Below are 23,240 nucleotides of genomic sequence, written 5' to 3' on the forward strand. Positions count from 1 at the left end.
ACCACCCTCAAAGTAAAAAATTTCTTCCTAATATCTAATCTAAATCTCCCTTCTCGCAGTTTGAAGCCATTAGCCCTCATCCTATCACTACATGCCCTAGTAAAATGTCCTTCCCAAGGCTTCACCTTCTCATTGGCTTTCAGTAGGAAGGAGGCTGTGCTTTTGTACCTTTGAAAATCTTCCTCTGAAGACCTCATGCCACCAGCAGAGTTGCCATCAGCTGATCAGCACTTTGCTATCCTCTTGGAAAAAAATACAGCTTGGAGCATCTATGGGGACAAGATGAGCCTCTCACCTCTATCATGTCATTCATGTCTAAGGTACCCGTGAAGCAGTTAAAAGATGATTTCATTGCCATTATCTATCCTAAATTATCTCATATGTAAAGAATAGAAAAACAAAATAAAAATCACCATTATCTGGATATTAAAAACAAAATGTCTAACATTTTGGGTTTATCTTAGAGAGAACAACATGCAGTATATAACCTGCCATGAAATGTCCAGGGCATAGTGAATCTTTAAAGCACTTAGGAATCATCTTGGTCTCCAGCCCCAGACCTTGACCTGGGATTGTTTTGCATTTAGTGGAGCCAGCTGTGACAGATGCTGTGTTTAAGAGCCTAAGGCTTAGAGGAAAGACACTTTTGAAAAGACATTAGTGAGGAATTCCCAGAAATACCTTAATTTTAGAGCACCATGGCTTTTTGCACTGTTAGAGCACAGATCAGATGTCACCCAGGATAAGATCCACATGGTCAGGCCTCCAGGCCAGGTCATGCAACCTTGGAAATAAATGGTGAAACTCATGGTGATTTCACTGGGGAGGGGGAAGACTGAGTTATGAAAATAGTACAGTAATGCCTAAAGCAGGATGCTGCAGAGAAAAGGTGTCAATTTTTTTAATTATGTAGTGAAGATAGTTTGTAGGACATCTGGAGTAGCTTGGGAGGTGTTAAGAGGAGTTCTGTGGCAAATACTTATTTAAATGATTCCCGATAACATTGGAGTTGACACATTAAACTATAGAATTACTGTCATGAACAGGAAAATATACATCTATCTGCAGCAACTCCAGTGAGTGCAGAAATAAGTAATAGAGATTATAGCTAAAAAAATGTGGTGCAGTGAATTTAAAACTGGGGATCATTCATAGATCAGTTTGGAGGACTGATCCCAAGAAAATGCCCACTACCATCACTAGAATTGTATCATGTATTTGAACTTCAATATATAAAGGGTAATCATTTTTGAATGTGGTCTGGTTTTAAATGGCCAAAATTATGGTGGGATTTTAACACCTGTAGGAATCTGTCTCCCAGACACATTGTGGTGATGAAATTCCTTATTATATTCCTTAATATTCCTTAATATATTAAAGCTCACTAGAAAAGTTTTTTCTTGGTATGGGATCCTACTGATCTCATTGTTCGATTCTATTGTTATCAATTGTTATTCCAACATTTATGCAAATACTGGACGATTTTAGTGTCAAATAGATCTAAACAAACAGAAAAAAAAAAAAAAATAAAAAAATGATCCAGCCAAAACAAAGCTTTTAAGAAAAGCTTTTAGAAGACTACAAAATAAATGTAAGAACTGAAGTCAAGCTAAATTCTTCAGTTTAATTTTCATGTCTTTCATTTCTTAACTTTGACATTTTAAATGTAAATAAAATTGGTTAACTTTCCAATTCTCTCTATTTGTTTTTGAAAACATCAAAGCATAGTGTGGTGGGTTGACCTTGGCTGGACACCAGGTGCCCACCCAGGTTCTTTATCACTCCCCTCCTCAGCAGGACAGAGAGGGGAGAAAATAAGATAGAAAAAAAGCTCGTGTGTCAAGATAAAGGCAATTTAATCATAGGATCATAGAATGGTTTAGGTTGGAAGGGACCTTGAAGATAATCTAGTTCCAATGCTCCTGCCACGGGCAGGGACACCTTCCACTAGGCCAGGTTGCTCAAAGCCCCATCCAGCCTGGCCTTGAACACCTCCAGGGATGATGGAGCAAAAGTGAAGGCCATGCATGAAAACAAAGGAAACAAACATTTTATTCTCTACTTCCCATCAGCAGGTGAAGCCCAGCCACTTGCTGGGAAGCAGGACTTCAGCACACATAGTGTTTGCCCCCCGCTTCCTCCTCCTTTCTCCTAGCTTTTGTTGCTGAGCAGTCATCATATAGTATGGAATATCCCCTCAGCCAGTTTGGCTCAGTTGTCCTGGCTCTGTCCCCTCCCAAGATCTTGCCCACCCCCAGCCTACTGGTGAAGGGGGTATGACGGAGAGGCAGCCTTGATGCTGTGTCAGCACTGCTCAGCATTAGTCAAACCACCGCGGTGTTATCTACACCTCTCCAGCTACATCTCAGCCCCACAGCACCGCGAGGGCTGCTGTGGGGAACATTAACTCCATCTCAGCCAGACCCAATACACATAGATATTTATCCTCCTGCTGCTTTTTATTTATTTTTTTTATTTTTGGCAAATCCCAGTGCCATGTTTTTGTTTCATGTTATTAACAGATCTTGATATTTATTTTTTTCATCCGCAAATGCAGAAGAAAAATACCTTTTGAGCCTAATGATAACCTCTTAACTATGCCTTCTTATTTATATATTTCCTTCAAATACTAGGACATAAGTATTTTCTCTTGAAACATTTTATACTTCTCCAGCCAGGAACCATAGGGGAAAGGATGAGAAAAAATAAAACTACATTACATAACCCGTAAAATTTAATATAATAAAATTTAATGTTTAATGACTAAAAATCTAGGTAGATTAATGTGACAGCTTCAGGGAACACCTGCAGAAGAGCATTGATCTCTAGACAAACCAAAGCCATGGCTATGTAGATGATACACAGTGAAGTTCACCAGCCAAACCACTTTGATACATCCTACAATGTGTTTTTCTTTTCATTCCTGTCTGCAGTCCCTGAGATGAAATCTGGACATCTTAACACTCATCGTATTTCTGCTTATTTAAAGATACGTTCATTTACCAGAACAGATTATTCAGCTCTTCCCTGTTCTTTGGCATCTCAGAAGAAGACAAGGCAGAGGGGATCTAGGCTGGACATCAGGACAGCTGTAATGAGAGACATAGCTACGAGGTTAGTTAAGACTGTAAGTTCCCATGCTAAATAAATTTTATCATTGCTTTCCAAGAGTCATCTAGGAACTCTCCCAGGCTTAATCAGAAGGGAAGATAGAACAAGAAGAATCAAAAGGTTTGGGGTTTTTTTTTGTCTTTATTAATACAGCAAACCCACAGTTTGTGCCCACAACAAGCCCCGTGCTTTGGTGTCTAGATTCAGTATTGATTTTAACGGGGAGCTGTGGTGAGATCCTACACCCAGGACATGGGAGGAGTAGGGAGAAGTCTCCTGATGCCTTTCTGTGCAGTACCATGTCCCAAGGGATCAGCTGTGCTCCACCCGCAGTTGTGCAGCTCCCATGACTGCTGCTCTCCACAGCCTGCACAAAGGGGTACCCTGAAACTGTCCCTGTGCACGGTGGGAGCACCTAAGGTCACCCCAGTCTCCTTGCCACTGACACAGAGTAGGGTTAAGTAATGGGTTAGGAGAAAACTATGTGGAGAGGAGGGAAAAGTGAAGAATGGGGAGGAAAATATTGGCCATATCACAGTTCAATGTATGAACGATGTTTCTTTCAAGAGGAGTTATTTCACACCCTCACTGACTTCCTCCCCATTTCACACCCAGAATTTGAACTGCTAATTTATATAAGGCAGATAAAATGCATATATATATATATATATATATATAAAAAAGTGCCCATATTTCCTCTGTGAGGAAAAAAGTCTTATCAAAGCTCAAGAAACTCATGAGGTGGTTGTCACACCGAAGGTCAGACAAGACCATGCTGCCTCTCAAAGTCCGGTACTAACACCTTTGAGACACGGGACAGATTTAGCACTTGCCGTCTCTCCAGACAGTATTAGCAGCACGGCCAGCATCATTGGTGGCTTTAACCATCAAGGCCTCCCAGGAGTGGTGATGAGACCACTGACTTATTTCACACCCAGAATTTGAACTATTTATATAAGGCAGATAAAATACATGCATATATATATATATATATATAAAAAAGTGCCCATATTTCCTCTGTGAGGAAAAAAGTCTTATCAAAGCTCAAGAAACTCATGAGGTGGTTGTCACACCGAAGGTCAGACAAGACCATGCTGCCTCTCAAAGTCCGGTACTAACACCTTTGAGACACGGGACAGATTTAGCACTTGCCGTCTCTCCAGACAGTATTAGCAGCACGGCCAGCATCATTGGTGGCTTTAACCATCAAGGCCTCCCAGGAGTGGTGATGAGACCACTGACTTGCTCCAGAGAGGCTGCAGAGTGATTGCCACCAAAGTGGACTTCCCAGCGTTGAGAAGGTGGTATTGCTTTCATCTCAGTCTCTGCAGTGAGGCTTCTGTCAAGCATCTTTAGAAGAAGTGCTGCTAAATTTCTGCTCTCTTGCCTCCCTGGCAGGAGGCAGTTAAAAGAACCTTCTCTTTGTATGAAGACACATTTGAAGGCTATTGTTAGCCAGTGGGCCCTCCTGTCTGTGGCAGGATCTCAGCTGCTGTGCTCCCAAACTGTGCTGTAATGGATTAACTTTCACTTGTATTTTCTCACGCGGTTCATCCTGGCATGAGTTGTTCTTTTTGCTTGAGCTGTAATGGATGAGGCAGTCTGAGAACAGGGCATGTGTGGTCCTGTCCCTGCTGCCTTGCCACGTAGTGGCCCTTCCTTGAAGATGCTGGTAGGTCCATATCCTGAAGAGTGAGGGGCGCATACGGCCATGTTAATCTGTCCTGTAACTTTGTTAAAAAAAAGTTTTTTACACACATTTGAAAAAAAGAAAAAAGAAAAAGTACCTTTGTAATATTCATTGGAACAGTGCAATATCTTAGATACTGGTTGAGTGTAACCTATTAAGTGACATTGTTCCCCATCTCTAACATCACAAAGATAACTTTTTCAGGAAGTCACAAAATACTGTGCTTGGTTTTTCAGTTTGGTTTGCTTTTTTTTTTCCCTGATGCCAGCCAAGACATGCAACTGGTACATCTCATGTGGGATTGGCCCTAATCTAAGTCTTGCAATTAGAACCTACGTTGTGGAGGCACTCCTCCAGTGCTGGCCCTGTGTGATAGTGGTGGCATCACCAGCAGCTGTGACACTTCTGTGGGCTCTGTTATTGCCTTGTACAGTGAAGAGAAAATGTAGTCTGAGACAGAGAACCAAATGACATAGAAAGTACTCATTACAGAACCTTTACACCTTATAAATAGTTTTCTGGGGTTTGTTTTTAGGCTATTGCCATAGGAGGAAATATACCTGGGCAGGAATCATCCTCGGACCTTCAAGTCAAGTGGCACAGCATGGCTTGTGTCCTTGCAGCTAAACTCTTTTTCTCTCCCCAAAATAAGGTGGCTTCATCCGTGCCGCCTGTTTGTAACAGTCCTGAACCTTGCACAGTCAAGTGGCCTGAGTCAGTGCTGTGAGGGCAGCTGAGCTCTCTTCTAAGGGTGACTGAGAACGCGCTGTGTCATTTTCAGGGGAGTTATTGTAGTTGATTGGAACGCTTAAACCAGAAAGACTCGGCCCAAGAAAACGTGAAATACTCCCAACCAACTTTCTCCCCTAATTTCTCTGATATAGGTCCTTCTGTTTTCTGTGTGGATGCTGCAACTTTTTTTTTTTTTTTTTTAATTCTTTTTTCATCTTTCTCATGTACTATGGAAATCGCAAAACTTGCCAGGCTCCATAACCATCTCCTGTGTGACTCTATCTCTGCCACAGCATATCTGTTTGCACCTAGGGACTTCTCCTGTCTGTAGATACTCTGCAGCATAAAATGAAAAATGGTGTTTTTGTCACTACAAGCATAGACGCAAAAATCCCCTCTAGATCTCCACCAGTGGCACTATGAGCAGCTACTCCTCACAACACTCCTGTTGTCCTTGCTGAGCAGCACCAGGGAGGCAGAGGTCAGAGCAGTGACAGGGAAGCAACAGACCAGTGAGTCCTACATCAAGCAATTAGATTAAATGAAATATGAACGGTGATATTGAAACCACAGGGAACCTTCTGCGTAAGTCAAAAGAAAGTTGCCACTAATGTGAAAGGTATCTCAGCTTCTCCACAGAAATAGACAGATTGGTTTATTTTTAAAGCAGCCTTGACAAAACTAATATATTGTAATAGCTAACCTCCAAAGGCAACTGATTCCACCAACATGAAGCGTAAGAATCCCCTAAAGGCACATCCTATCGTGTTATATCTAATACACTGGGAGAAGCAACGAGCTGCAGTAGGCTACAAAACAAGATGAGCCCCGTAAAGGAAGAACAGCCAGCTGTGTAGTCAGGGCTAATCCTTTCCCAAGTTGGAATCTAACCAGAGAGGAGTTCTTTGGCATTTGGATTTAAGTAGGCTATAGCCAAAAATGTGTGACATGGTGTAAAGCACCAAGCGAAAGAGCTGTCACATCTGAAAGAAGCATTTTGCATTCACAGTTTGACTTTCAATGTGATCTGGTGGTACTTTAAAATGAAACAATACTTGACACGTAAAAGTTACCACTTTACCGCATATATGTAATTTAAATTTTATCTATTAAGAAAAAATAGTAATTTATTCAATAATAATGCAGAGGTGTGTTTTGTGTGAAGTGGGTACAATCTATATGTACAAAGATATAGAATTTTAAAAGAACTATAAGGTTAAAAAATCAAAATAGTTACTTGTTAGCAAACATCAAAATTAATATTGCCTGTGTAACTGATTTCAGTTTCCTTCTGTATGCATTTTGATGTGATAAAAACTTCAGTGATCTGATTCACAGGACACAATGCACAGGATGGTGAGTGGGCAGCGAACAATCATTTGTCCTCATCTTCACCAGCATGTGGTCTCAGGTCTTGTTTACTGCACACCAGTCAAATCCTGCTCTGAATGTAAAGTTAATTACTTCATTGTAAGCTTCCATGTCTCACTTAACCCTAGCATATCTGAATTTTTCTCCCCAACATGCCTTTTATGTGAGAAGATGTTTTACTCACATTTTGTGAATGAGGACCTGAAATGCAGAGATATTATTGTCAAAAATGATTGCTGCTGTTTGGATGCCAAATTGTGCATGTTGTTTTCAGAGAGCTGAGCTAGATGGTAATCTGTGTGTTCAGAACAGATTTTAGTAGCAGATATGCCACCCAGAAGCTTTGGAGAAACCCAAAATTTTGGATGGTTGCTTGCTCTGTGAGTGGGAGGCAAGGGGAGCATGGAAGAGGCATTCCCTTTGCCTACATCTCCTGTGAGCTTGTGGGATGAAGACAGGAGCAACTGGATGGATCGTGCTTCATGTAGGTGACATTTCTAGAGAATTATCAATTCCTGAAGAATTTAGAAGTGTAAATCCTTATGCTTACAGGGAGCATAGGCAAACCTAGCCTTGTATCTCGGCCAAATGTGTTTTCCAGATGAATGACAAAAGCCATATATTCTTGATGCCGTTGCCAGTATCAGTTCCATTTTTGAAAAAATGGTTAGAGTTTCTCAGCAAAGCATTTAAAGGACATTTTAATATTGGGGGAAAAAAAAAGTAAAGTTTCGTCAGTTTACTGAGCTTGCATCTCAATAAGGTTATCTATGGTAATCAACAAGCAAAGAATGGCCCTCATTAAAAGGGAGGTAAAGATACACGTGATGTTTCAGGAATTTCTGGCAGCTAGTAATTCTGGGTAAGCTCATTCAAATGGTTATGTGCCCCTTATGGCATCATCAATGAGGCTATTAAAGCTAAGGTTATTTAGAACAACGGATACACTAGCACATTACAAACTTGGGAGAAGAGGAAGAGAAGAAAAAAAAAAAGTCATAATGTCAGCAAAAGAGCAAAAAAGAAAGGAAAAAATGCCAAGATTTTGACAGAGCCAATTCGTTCCTTCTGCTGTTCAGAGATAACCAGGGATCGAACATCTACGATAAACTGTGTGACAATGAAGATAAATCCTTGGGGACCAGAAACTCAAGTTTAAAATAAATCCAGGCAACTTCAGCACAAAAATGTGGGAGCCCTGTACTGTCTAATTATAGAATAAATGCATGCAAAACAAATGGTACTAAAATCCATGGGTCACTGTCTTCAACAGCTGTTGTAACGGAATTTTGAGCTTCCTATTATCCACTTCTGTGATAAACCGCTAATTCTATCCTCTGCTTGTTGTGCAGCTCTTCAGAGCCATTTGAACTTCTCATGGCTTAATTCACTGTCTTCAAAATGCCTATAAGGACTCTTAAACTGTCTCTTACACTAGCCACCTGAAACCCAAAACACAGCAAAATTCCTCTGGGATGAAAGCCTGAGTTCGTCACCGCCTAGCTCAGGCAAAGTTTTTAGCAACACCTCATTGTATCTGGAATCACTGATTGTGGGAGGAGGACTGTGGAGAAGACCTTCTGGCCTCTAGTAAACAGAGGATATAATTTCTGGGTTTAAGAAATTTGCTTCTCCTTTGCAAACTCCTTTGACTGCGAAAATAAGCGAATTTGTAGCTTTTCCTTAGGCCAGGTTTTTCCTTATTCTAGGTCAAGCACCGTTTCAGAGTAAAAAAAGTTTGTGGAATATCTGACTCACTCAGGCATGTATAAAATCTTGTGAGAGCAACATATAAGGGTAAATGGTAGAAAAAACAAAACAAACAAACAACTTTTAAATAAGTATGTGCACAAACTTAACAAGATGTGAAGGTGGAAAATGTTCTATCAGGCCATCACACTACCACAGTGCAGTCATTCTGCATAGTGCTGTGGAGGGAGGCTCCCGTCTGACTGAGGTTCTATTCTGAAGTGCCTAGTTTTTGCTATAAATGCATCTTACAGCAGGATTTTCGCCTCTCCCCTCTTCTAAAACATTATCAATTTCCATGTCGACTTTTATTCTTACTCTTCAGCCTATAACCTTCTTGACTTAAGTTAGACTGGAAACACAGGAGAAGAGCATCACTGAACTGTGCGTCAGAATCAAATGCAGACTACTCTAAATATAAAATGAAAATACTTCCTCCCCCACCGCGACAAAATTATGATTTCATACTAATCTCTAATTCCCAAAGTTGGGATTTAAAGCTATTAACACTGAAGGTGTGATATCCTTTCCAATTTCTTTTGAATGTTTTTGCGTTAAGGCGAATAGCTTTATTGTCTACACCTCCACCCAACTGCTCTGCCCAGACCTGAACGGCATCACAGGGCAGTGGGTTTCACAGTCCAGACGTAGATATACGGTGTGGGATTCATCAGTCATTTTGAGTACAGCTTTTCAGTACAATAAAATTTATTCTTACTCTGTATTTCAACATAATTCTGAATTAATTCTGAGTTATAAATTAACATTGGTAAAATGTGATTATTTTACCCTCTTTTAACTACATTACCATGTCATTGAATCTGCATAATAAACCTCCCAGCATTTTCTCTTGTTTGGGAGAGTATTTTCCTCTTAACAGTCATTCCATCACCACACGTCTCTTGACCTCATTCTGTTTTGCACTCAAAGTGATCGACCTGCTGCCTCTAATTTTACTTTTGCCAGATGTTGCAAATTCCGACCATATTCCAAAATCACTTGGGAAAATTAAAGACATTATATTTATTGTCCTTGTTTTGACATTTAAGCAGCTACTTTGGTGTAAAGAGGAAAAGTGATCAGAACTTTTAAAGATTACACGTATCATTTGGGCTAGATGATCATTGTAGATCATTTCCTACTGAACTCTTCTCTTCTCTTCTCTTCTCTTCTCTTCTCTTCTCTTCTCTTCTCTTCTCTTCTCTTCTCTTCTCTTCTCTTCTCTTCTCTTCTCTTCTCTTCTCTTCTCTCAATATGTCACGCCTTACTAAGTGAAATTACTCTGTGTTGGATTGTCGTCATATATAAATGTTGTTTTGAGGTTTTTACTGATCTAGAGTTGTAAAGCAGTCACTGAATAGCTCATTTTATTTCTTAATTCTAAACAAATGAAAGGCATTTCTCCTACTTATACTTACCTGTGTAGTTTAGCTCCAACAACAGTAACCAATGGCACAGTTGCTTCCTTTCCTCTTAACCTTTTGTAATGCCCCAATGCCTCAAGCGGTTAAGACCACAACTTCAGCTGATTTGTAATGCTTTGGAATAATTTGTGGTCATTTGTCATTTCTGGACAGCTTTTCAACTGTGTAAAGCAAAGCATTCGAAAGCAATTCTGCAGCTTTCATATCTCTGGGCAGTTTGCATAGGTCTGTACTTGCCCCTTTAGGTGCCAAAGTACCTTTGAAAACTTTCCCTTAGCAGGATTTCTACTGAAATTGATGTGTTGGCTGGTACATAGCTTCATGGCTGAATGCTCATAGCATATCAAGACAACTTCAAGAGCCTTAGCACTGAAAAAAAAAAAAATCTGCAAGCAATTAGATGAAGGGAATTTCATAGTTTTGCCATTAACTCAACCTCTGCTATTCTTAGTAGGTTTTTATTTTGCACAGTGAGTCACACAAATGCAGTGACAAACAACAAAAAGGACGTCAAGTTCCATTACTGTAGTAAGATGGTGGATGACAAGGGCATCTGGTTGATAGAACAGTACAGAAAATTGCACTTTGTCTGGCAATTAAGGGAACAAAATGGAAAAAAATGTCACTCCGCTATTTCTGTTTAACTTCAAAAAATACATATGATTTCTGCCTGGGGAAGTTCTGTAGGTGTCTGTCTGCCTTCTAGTCCTGCTTAAGCAACATTTTGTGTTCAAAGTGGAGGAGTAAACCAGGTGATGATATATTCATCTGATTAAAATCCTGGGGTTTTTTTGGTCTTGTCGTAAAAAAAAATAAATAATAGTCTCATTGCTGACAGGTTTCAGCTTGGAAGTTGATGTAGGCACTCATGATGGGACATTGTTTTTTAATGAACTTTGGAGCTTGTTGGTGTTTTGCACCAGAAGGACTGAGTGATGCTGCAGACACAATAAACCTAAATCCTTTTTCTTCAGACCTGAAATCAAAAGCCAAACTTCTGTGCTTCTTTTAAAAGATCTAAAACAAACCACAGATCCCAGTCCTATACTCCACTGAGGCAGATCACCATACCTTCAGCTACCAGAATAGGAATTAAAAAGATATTAGTTTTGAAACACAATATTTTCCACATTTTTACAACTTCAGTGACACAGTAACCAAAAGGGAATTAAAATGAGTTATCTGTCGTGGTTTGGGCCAAACCGGCCACTGGGCAACTGACAGATGCTCCCCCCTACCTCCCTTCAAAGAGAGAGGCAGAGAAGGGAAAAACAAACTTATGAGTTTAGAAGGAACTAAACTACTTTAATGAAATATTAATAATAAAATAAAAAGAAAATAATGAAATATATACAAAACTGCATCAAGCTCCCGGGATGACAATCACATCACCAGCTGGCACTGGGGAAGTCCCAGACTGGACTCAGTGACAGACGGGAACTGGATTCTGGATCTACATTCAGGATCGGGATCAAAGGCAAACGGACAGACAGAGTCCTCCTCAGATGGCGGCCATTGAAGAAAGCTGACCCTTTGATCCCTCAGCTTTTATACTGAGCACGAGGCAGATGGGATGGAATAACCCGTTGGTCAGTTTGGGTCACCTGTCCTGTCCACTCCTTCCCGCAGGTGGGACCCCTCTACCCTTTTCCGCTGCCAACCCTCCAATGGGGCAAATAACAAAGTTGTCTGGCCTTGGGTGTTATAGCAATAAGTATAAGCAAGAGCCTCTCTGTATACCATTACTTGGCATCAACTATAAACATAGGTCTGATCACTCTGAGAGTGAACAGTGTCTGCACAATATGCTGTTAACTTCAGTAGTTAGAAGAGGTCTGGCTAAAAAGTAAAGTTACTGAACAAAATTGGTCCTGTTTTACATCAAACCAGGACATTATCCCAAACAGTTTCATTTCAAGCTGTAATTATTGTTTTGGGAGGGTTTTTTTTTTCCCTTTTCTTATTTGTCATTTTGAAAAACATGGCTTCCTTCTCTGAACTGAACACAAATGAAATCACTGCGATTTAATATTAAAATCCAATGAGCTTTCATTTATTTTCACAAATGGAGTGGAATTTAAAGCTAGTCTTAGCCGATCTGTCCCAAGGTAGAGGTCACACAGACCATGCAGTCTGCTGTGATGAAGCTACAAAAAGCAATAATAGCAACATAACCAGGTGAACTGAAAGCCAAATTATATAGATTTTACATTTCCCATAGTTTCTCAGGTTTCTAATTACATTATTAAAATGTTCAATGTTATTACTTAATCATTCTTAATGACTTTGTATCTATCAAGTACTGCTAAAAAAGCAAATATAATAGACACACTATTCTCTCCTTCTTCTAATTGTTTCATGAAAAGAAGAGGAAAGCATCTCACAATTTGCAGTTATTGTGAAAGCATAAACATTCTCAAGAAGACCCTGGGAGTAACACAATATACTCATCCAGCGGGATTTTGGAGGTTTTCCAGTAGGATAAGAGAGGTTTTCAGGCACTTATTTTTGTGGAAGTAATTCCTCGGTAAGCGCTGAGGAATGTGGGCTTGAGGACCTATTTCAAAAGGTTTACAAAGTAATTACTCTGGCTCTTCATCCTCACTTTTCATCTGGAAATTTCTGCCCCCATATGGATTTGGCATTGCTGTCCTCAATATCTTCTTATGCTTAGCTTAAACTATTAGCTGGAAATGACTGCAATGACATGCACTGTTTCCCCTAAAACAATTCTGGGTGCAGTAACTCTTGGCAGAACATCACTAAAGCCTTTCTATCACTTTAAGTCTTCCCTCTTGTAAAACGCTGTGAGACCTGGACTCTCTAGTTTCAAGTTTGTCCCTCCAGGTTCCATGTGGTCCTTCTTGATTGAGACAATGCATTTGTTAGCTCATCGCATCCCTAAAACAAGAGTAGTACATAGGAAGTTTTATTCCTCAGAGATAAAGCAATAGCCAGACTTCCCTCCAACTAATAAGGCCAGTGAGTTTCCAGTTATGTTCAGACATGGCTCATATAAAAGGTAGAACAAAGTACATATTTAGTGTCCATGGGCTAAAAAACACATGAGATATCAAGGCTTCATGGCACAGAATAAAAAGTGCAGTAAAGTGAGTGAAAGTAGCAAAAAAATGCCTGTCGACTCCAAATGAACTGTCAACTCCACAAAGGCACATCTAGCATGTTACACCAGAGCCCATGACAGATGTTTCTCTTTCAAGCTGTCTCTTGTGAGGTCTCTTACTCAAATATGATATGAAGGCAGTACAGTAGAAGGCTTTCAAATGCAAATATGAGGAGGGAAACGGCATACGGTAGAAGGAGATGGATGTGCTGGTGAAGGAATATTTAGCTTTTCTGTTGTATAACGTTTCATGAATATGTCAAAGTGTGATGTTCTGGTGATGTTGGTGAGGGTAGCCCATGTAGTTCTGAATTCTTCAAGGGATAATTTGCTTCAGCAAGCTGTCCTCTTCTTTTCTGTTTTTTTTTTTTTTTTTAGAATTGTGGTTTTACAGGGTTTGGAAATCAGAAATCACTCTATTCAGCTTAGAAACAGGTTCTACAAAGGAAATTTAGTTCTTCCACTGTCAGTGCTTTAAAAAAAGCGAAAAGCATCAGGCAAAAGTATGGTATTACTAGGAACTTCTGTCCTCCAGATTGTGAAGTTTGAAAAATAAGAAGCCATCAAGTTACACAAACTTGTTATGCATTTTCAGAGTTAATTACCATACATTGGAAGGGAGCAAATTACACTAAGTTCTAAATAGAAATTGTAATTGTCAACCTTTGTGTTTCTGGGCATGATGTGCTCATTAGCATCGGGGAAGATTTTCTTCCCTTTTGATCCCTAGATGGGGAAAGAAAGGGAAGTCTACTTCCCCTTTCTTCTTCATGTCCTTTTTTAAACCATCCTCTGTAATGCCTATCCAAAAAAATTAACCCAAGCTAAGTAATTATACTTAGGTGTATTTTGAATGTTTCAAACTGCATAAATAGTGAATCAGAATTGCTTGGGTTTTCAAAAGATCTATTTCAGTGTTATGTAAGGGCTTATATTATAGTTGTCATATGGTTTTCTGGACTACACTTTAGAGGTCTGCCTATATTCTCAGCATGGCCTTTGCTTTCTTGTTGGGTTTGCTACGCGTCCTTTTTCCACAATATTGAAGATACCTCAAGCCTGGAGTATATGTTTTGTCACAGCTGTGCAGAGCACAGTCATATATTCACTCAGAATGTCTGTGACATATATTCTAACATTTATGGTAATCCCAGATTAATATTCCATATAACAAATTTTTGACTCAACAGGATTTTTATGCCATATAGTCATCAACTCTTAATATCTATGAAGTTTATAAAAAATAGGAATATATAGGTATATGTGAAGTTTAGTATGTCTCCTTCACCATGTTATTTGAATGTTACTCTATTGTCTTAGATGTTTTTCCAGGACCGTAACACTAAACTTTGAACACAATTATTAAGCAATATTCCAAGCATCTTGGTTATTTGAAGGCTTATTAACTGCATTTTGCCTTCAAAACATGTATGGTAGTAAATATACTTGAAGGGTTTTTTTTTTTTTTTGTTTGTTTTATGTAAATATGTTCAAATTTAGTAGGAAAATGCAGTGATATACGCAAAGAATATCTGCATGCGTTGCAGCTACCCTTTTGTAGTCATACAGAGTTTCACTCGTCCAAACAGCAGGATGGTCTCAGTGAGTTTGTATTACTGGATTTCTGTTATATTTCTCTCCAACTTTATAGAGGTATAATATTTCTGCAGAATACAGCTCTGAGAGTACCTGAAGAGATCTGGATATTTGTTATAATGTAACTGTTGAAATGATGAAATATCAGAAATTTGGGATTTCTTTTTTAATGCTTTCCTTTGGCCTCCAACCAATTTTGGAGACAGAAAGTGAAATACTGCCATAATAATAAATAAAAATCCTTACATAAGCAGAAACAGGGAGTTTTCATCACAAACAATCAGATGGCTTACAAGTCATTAAAAAGGTTATTGCAGTCGAAGATAAAGGAAATCTCTGTTTCTGTTTTCCTCAAGCATTTCTTCCTTCCAAGGGCAAATAATTTCTGTCAGCATTTTGAAACATATTCATGATACATTATTTAAGTTTATCATTGTTACTCTCGATTCATATTTTACTCACAGAAGAAATGTAAAATGAGGCACATGAAAACTTTTGCCTTTGAATAAAGTGTTGCTGATTTGAAATGGTTGAAAGACATAGATTTACAGAAAGAGCTGTATCAACATCTAAATTGAAAAGTCCAAATTAATCCCACTTGTAATTCCGTCAAGGCTTAGACTTTGCAACAACTGCTGCATTGCATTTTTCTTGGATGGATGGATAGATGGATGGAAGGATATGACCCAGGATTTTTTATTTATGATGCCTCTGTACTGACTTTTAAACATTGCTATAAAACAACAGAAGTGATTTCAAGCACAGTAGAAAGCAAATATTAGAATCCCTAGGCCTGATTCTCATTAACTTTAATGCCGTTTTGCACCACTCTTGCAGTGCATTGGGGCCATAAACCGAATTACATTAAGCATAAAATGTTTCTAGTGTGAGAACCAGATCTTCTGTATTTACAGCAGTATTACTGTCAAGTTCACAAAGATGGTACAACTCTTCCCACAGTCATAGAATCATCCTAGAATCACAGAATAATTTGGGTTGGAAGGGACCTTTAAAGGCCATCTTGTCCAACCCCCTGCCATGAGCAGGGACATCTTCCACTAGACCAGGTTGCTCAGAGCCCCTTCCAACCTGACCTAGAATGTTTACAGGGTTGGGGCATCTTCCACCTCTCTGGGCAACCAGAGCCAGTGTTTCACCACCATCATTGTAAAAATTATCTTCCTTATATCAAGTCTAAAACTACCCTCTCCTCATTTAAAACTGTTACTTCTTGTCCTATCGCAACAGGCCCTGCTAAAAAATTTGTCTCCATTTTTCCTGTAGGACCCCTTTATGCAATAATGCGTACTTTCCTGATTTTTAACAGTTGGTTCATCACAGCTGCTTTCTGTCTCTCAGGTTGAAAATGCTTCTTCCTTTCAGGTTGTATGATGCTGGACAAGCTAGGTAAGATCCATGAAAAGAATCCTGCAAGAAAAAAAGCAAATGCGTTTCCAAGGAAAAAAGCAAATGCGTTGCTGGAATTGTGTTATTGGCTCCATCAGCCCCACGCTGGACTTAGGGATGTCCTGCCCCTCTGGACATTTATCCATGACAATTTCTTCTTAATTATTGAATGCAACCTAATCAAACCAGGACTGGCCAGAGGCAATTCAGGGACATACCTCTCTGCCATTGCATTCCATGTGAGGGCATAGAAACTAAATCCCGCACATGGAAATGACTGAAAGAAGAGTGCACCTTATTTCATTGGGTAAATTCACAACATAATCTCTTTCTTCATGTCATCAATTATTTAGGAAATTCTGGAAGAAGTGTACAGCATGTTATATTTCACTATTTCCTTTTATCTGGAGAATGAAATTATTTTCCAGCTACTGGCAAAGTCAGATGTCAGGCAAAGTGGTAGATCCAGGGTGAGATGAGGGAAGGCAGAAAATAGTAGTCTAGTAGTAGTTCTGTTACATATCAATGCTACCCTTTTCAGAAGCTGGTAGTGTAAGTCAGTCTGATGGATAATCATTAACGTTTGGGAGAGAAACTCTAGATTAGTCACTGACACAAATAAATAAAATGAAAAAGAAAAAAAAATAAACAAATGAAAAAGGTAGCTCCAGTCAAAAATCTTCAAAGTGTTAGGTAAAGGCAATTCTAATATTAGAATTGATAATGATCTAAGGATATCCTTTGATAACATCTCTAGCATGACCTACTGGGCCCATTAAAAGACTTAGGATCATAGAATCATAAAATCGTTTAGGTTGGAAGGGAACTTTAAGATCATCAAACCCAACCGTAAACCTAACACTGCCAAGTCCACCACTAAACCACATCCCTCAGCACCACGTCTACCCGTCTTTTAAATACCTCCAGGGGTAATGACTCAACCACTTCCCTGGGCAGCCTGTTCCAATGCTTGACAACCCTTTCGGTAAAGAACTTTTTCCTAATATCTGATTTAGACTTCTCCTGGCGCAACTTGAGGCTGTTTCCTCTTGTCCTGTCGCTTGTTCCTCGGTAGAAGAGACCAACACTTACTTGCAAGGTGACAGCCATGAGTAGACCTAATTTTCCTACACAGGCATGCAAATCTGACATAGATCTATAGATAGACTGGGAAATAAGATTTGAAATAAACAGAGACATCTTAATACATTTCTGTTTATTATTTCTTGGAATTAAAATTCAGTAAAATCCAATATGAAACTTGTGCTTTGTTGGAAACATGCAGCTTTGCCTTTTTAAAATACTGAACTATTGCAGAGAGTAATGAATAATAATGAAAAAAAACCACCTATGTTAATTGTAATTTTCTTCCTAAGGAATTTAGATGAAAGATTAAAACAACAAGAGAATTTCTCAATAAAGGAATTAATGCTCTGAGAATACACTCACAAGACGTTGTTTTTTATGGTACACATCATAAGTTGGAACAAATAGTAAAAAAATCAATGATTAAGTAAATATTTAAGGCATTTTGTGTATTCACATTTCTATAGAACAAGATAATAGACACTGTATTTTATCAAGAGTGCATATAGCATATTTTACTTGTTGTGTATCCTTGCAGCAAGGATATCTGAGCTGCAGTAGCGATACAGCTCTGAGTGATACAGTCCCAGAATCAGTACAGTGATGTTACCAGAGCAAATTATCTAGAGTTCCACGTTGGATGGTACAGCCACACTGCTGCTAATCCCCATTGTTCTCCATTTGGTTCAAAACCCAGAGGATCTGCAGGCTGTGCTTTTGTGTTGCCCTAGAAAGAGGTCCCTATCAATCCCTGGAGGACAAAAGTTTGCCACCACATTTCCACAGGCCTTTTGAGACAAATTAAACTTACAAGAAGTGAGAAACAAATGCATATGATGAAAGGAATGCTATTTATGGAAGTACTGTAAGGCAAAGATGGGAAGGTTGACAGGTATCATGTACCATTTTGGCTCAAGCACCAAAGCCATCTGCATTGTAGATCCTTGACACTTGCTCCAGAAGAGGCAATGGCAGCCAACCAAACAAATTTGGGAAACATTAAACCAAGTAGCAACCATAGTGTAAACGGAACCATATTACTTTAGCCCTATGGTCCCTCTGGCTGTTAGCCTTATTTTGGGAATGCACTGCCTGTCATTAAAGCTACAGTCTTACCAGATCAGGACCTATCTGAAAGTTAGATATTCCAATAAATGGCTTATTTTCAAATAAGCCTTTCTTTTCTGACTTTACTTGGAGTCTATAACTACCATGTTTCCTCTGCAATATGCTCCAGCACTTTCTCTTCTGAGGTCTTCTAGCCATTTTTTGATACAGCCCAAGCTTGTTGAGATTGCAATATACGCTGTGAGCATGACCCTGGAGGGGGAAGAAACACTATAAAAACTTGAATCCTGCTCCTAAACTCCTGCAACTATTGGATGGGCCAGCAAACTCTGAAATCAGTGTGGGTATTTCTGCTGTAAGGACAACCCCTCACATAGTAACTCTGCTGTGAGAAGGTTTGTGATCAGTGAGCCTGAGACCAAGGGTCTGGAAAAAACAGAAGTTCTTTCTAGGGAAGAAACAAGACCTCCAGCTGTTTTGAGCAGAAATGGAAGAGTTCAATAAGAATTCATCCTTTGAACTTTGTCTTTTGTTCTTGATTCTTTTTCCCTACTTTTTTTTTCATTCTCTCCTCTGCTCCAACCTCAGTATCTAGCATGCACCCATCTGTTAAAATATAAAAAGGGCTCCCTCTGCTACTATCTATTAAAGTGCCATATGGCTGAGGTATAGCCTTAGGTGGTGAGCATCAGAGTGCAGCTCTGAGTGAATAGTGATTTCTGCATTTGAGGTTTAATTAGGTAAGTGCTTTTTAAGTAGCATCACATTTCCTCTTAAATATTTACTATTCCTCAGCAAAGAAAAAAAGAAGATGAAGCTGGTCTAAAATATAGCCTGATATGCATCAACAAGTGTTCCCATCTTTCTCATGTTGATCCATATCTCCTTCATCTTCACTGTTGGGAATCAGAGGCAAAGTGGTCTCCAGAGGGTGCACGATCCCTCCCACCCCGCTCTGCCCAGCTTTCCTGCTTCATTACTGCTGCTACAGATCTGCCCTGGTACTCTGGGCTGCGCAGCACCATCTGTTACAGAGGAGGGAGGAGCTGTTTATTTCAAGGTGCAGCTGCAATATAGGATTACTGAGGAGGTGGGAGAACTAGTGGAATTGTGTGCTTTTAGATGTCACCTAATGTGATGGACTGGGGTGTCGTGCTGCAGAAACCTACCACCTCCAAGCAAGGAATTCCAAACAAGGAATCCAGGGCAGCGAAGTCAAAAGACTTCTAAAGAGAGACTTGGAAAAGTGTAATTTGAGATTATTGTCCCAACTGCAGGTCAAGAACGGAGCAGAGAACTGACAATAAATAACACAGATACTTTGCTTATTTCCTTGCTTTTTCCATGCTGCTGTCATTACTGTCAAGGGTGAATTTCAGTAACTGAGGAGAGAAGATCTCCTCCTGCTTTGTGCATTTGAGGATCTGTGGGCTTCTGCTCAGTCACACGAAATGCAATGTCCAGTAACATCACTCTGAAAAAGGCAGTGTGAAGAGCCAAAGTTCATTGCTAATCGTTATTGTCTAGGAGATATTGGTTTTGCCGGATGGAGAAGACTGCGCAGTAACTGCCACAATTATTCTGCTTTGCAAATAACTCTAGAGACATAGAGTTAAAGATAACTCAAAAATCTCTTTCCATTCCACGGATTCATAGTAATTCCCTGCAGTTTACTCTCTTGTATTTTGTCTAGAGTAGTTTTTCACTTTTATGTTAAGCGTGTCAAAGACCTCAGTCACTGTGGTATCCAAGATCTGTTAAAAATACCTAAATGGATATCCCTTTTTTCTTCCTCTGCCTTTTGTTTAACAGACTTTAGCTGCCAAAAGGCTTCTTTGATACCCAAAAAGTTCTCTTTGTGTCTCCTGGAGCCCTTAAATACTCCACCTCCCCTTTTTTGTCTGTTAAGCCCTCATAGCACTACATGCTAAAGAGTAAGTAAAATCTTAATCATTTCCGTTCACATAAATGGAACCAGAGGCACAATGCAGAATATGTAATGTATAACTGGCTCTTCAGTGACTACTCATGATTGTCTTCCCTGCCCAACAAACTTCTGTTTCTTTTCAAAACAAAATGAAGACACTTCTGGAAGCATACATAATCCCTTTGGTGATGCTCTTCACTGTAGTGATAATAAAGAGAGAGAAGTCGAATAGATGCAGCACACTGATAAATCTGCCATAGCTGTTTTTGAGGATGGAAGGACACCCACTCTTCCCACTACAAAAGGAATGTCTCACCCATTCACTGTCTCCAGCAGTGCCCAATGCAGGCACCCAGGGAAGAGTAATAACAGATGGTGTATGTGGGACATTCCCTCAGGCACTGTCCAAGTCATGATTGTTTCCTGCTCAGGGACTTCTGACACCATTGTTTGCTTAGTAACTCACGGGTCTTTCTTTGAAATATTTTTCCATTCTTTCCTTCAATCTGTGGATTTTTTTTATTTTTTTTTTTTTCATTTTTGGTTAGGCTTGCAGGAGACTTATTAGGGGAGAGAGTTGCTTTGCTGTGTATGAAGAACATTACGGGGAAAATAAGATGGAAGTCGTATCCATGCAGTCACTATAGAATTTATGATGCTTTTGTTAGAAGGCTGCCAGTAGGATCTAGCATGAGAGTTGATACTTATGCATATTTCCAATAGTACTGCCAAAGGAAATTAGGATAACCTGGTCTCCGTATGAAAATGGGAACACTTTGTGTGTACATTAAAAAAAAAAAAAGAAACTGGAAAAAAAAAAAAAAAGAAAGCAAATGTTATCACTTCCAGGACACACTTTTATGAAGATAGTTTTTTTTTCCTTATACTAGTGGTTGCAACACTAGTCTATCTGGTCAATGAAGATTTATTTATAGAGAAAATATACAAGGCAAACCATTAAAACCTGTGGACAGAATAAGATAATACAAAAATAGCTATTACAGAAATAATATATATAAAAACAACAACAACAAAAAAAAAACCCCAAAACAAAACAAAACCAAAACCAAAACAGGGTGGTATTAATTTCACTGAAGTTTAGACAAATAATCTAAAGTAGTCACCCGAGGCTCCCTTCCAGGCTAATGTATAGATACAGACATGTTAAATAGCAATTCTTCTGAGTTGTTGAATAGATTAGTTAAAAGTGAGCTGGGCTGTCCTCCATAATTGCTTGTCTCTCTCCACTCTCTAAAAGGAAATCTAAAGGGTGGCTTGTGTTGATCTGGAGCATTTCCATTCAGATGAAAAGAATCTTGTCCATAGTGCTGCATAGTTACTTGTCTGACGCAGTAGAAAGGGACAAACCTGCAATAGAGGGGATATTTCACCAGCTTACCCTAGAAGGATGGGTGAAGAGGTCAAAGGGAAAGTCAACCGAGTTATTTTTACCTTCATTTATTTGTTTATTTATATTTACAGCCAACTGAGGACCAAACGAGGAGGTGGCTTAAAGGCTTATCAGAGTTATCTATAAATACCAGAGTGAATTCCCTGGCATCTCTGCATTCTCCTGCCACAAGCCTTTGCTCTGATGCAGACACCAACTGCTTTCCTCTCCTTGGTGTCTACAAAAATATCTCCTTTCCAATGGGATTAGTTTTTGCATTAGTCTAGTAGTTATCGCTAGAGTGTAACTGAAGCAACCATGTGAAGTATATTTCCATTCAGTGCTTCAGCCTTTTTTCAAGGCAAGAAAATGAAGTCGTAACCCCTCCGCACCTTGAGCCATATACCATCTGTATGAATAAAACCAATGTATGTATGTAAAACCAGCATCACCCAGAGTTAATAACAGCTAGTGTTCGGATGGACGCAAAAAATGCATTATATTAACATCTATGGAATTTATTAGTTCTGTTTTTAATTAGTTCTCTGTGCAGCAATTTATTTCCAGTGCAATTCTTAATGAAAACATAATAAGTTGCAGTTCTAATTCTAGTATGAGGAGTTTTATCCAGTCCATCTCTGTCTTCATTGACCAAAGTAATTTCTGTTGCCTTCATACTTAAAGAGCCTTTTTAAAATAAATACATAAATACATAAATCTGAGGTAGATTAAATGCAATTTATTGCATTTAAATATGCAGGGCTGCTACACTGGCATATCCATTAGTGTGTAAGACAGCATCACTGCTACGCAATGTACAGAGTCTCCCACTGTGTTTTACTTTCCTGACAGATGAGCTTTTCGACTCTCATTTTGTCTAGTTCTGCACAAACTGTATTATTCTTCCACCAGTTACCTTTGAGCAAAACTTAGAGCATACAGTTCCTGCTCCCTTAGCTGAAAAAGCTGCAGTTTAATGCTAACCATGTTGTGTGTCTTCTGTGGGCTTTTTTTAGGGTTTATCAGCTCTATTTCCACTAACAGGTGAATGAGAATTTAAGGGTTTCTGTCACCTTTTATAGCTCTGATTTGCTTGCTCTGTAGTTAAATGCTGCTGCAAGGTAGAAGCCCGGTATTTCCCCATGGCTCTTGGCAGATTCTCAGGGATGGTGAAATAGTAATGATATGCTGAATGGGTACTGAGTGATTTGCACTCTATGCAGCCTTGGCGACATACTCTAGTGTTGAAGCATCTATCTCCTTGAAATTGTCTTTCCCTGCAACCAGACGTATTTTAATCTGAGTCAGCATTTTTCTTCCTGAGAGTTAATCCAAGCTGAAAGTCAAATGCCAGTAATTCTGCATGTTCCCAAAGGAACATAAGATTTGCCACGCTGGTGCAAACTGATGACTCGTCACATCTGGTATCTAATCTCTATTAGTCTCCAGCACATGATATCTTATCTGGCCAGTGTTTTATGTCTCTCATTTCGGTGTTATCCTGAGTGCTTCCCAGAATAATTCAGCATATTCATAAAGTTGATTTTCTCTCTCGTTCCTCCCTG

This window comes from Charadrius vociferus, unplaced genomic scaffold (genome assembly GCF_000708025.1).
Source record: "Charadrius vociferus isolate BGI_N301 unplaced genomic scaffold, ASM70802v2 scaffold276, whole genome shotgun sequence".
In the NCBI taxonomy this organism is placed as follows: Eukaryota; Metazoa; Chordata; class Aves; order Charadriiformes; family Charadriidae; genus Charadrius; species Charadrius vociferus.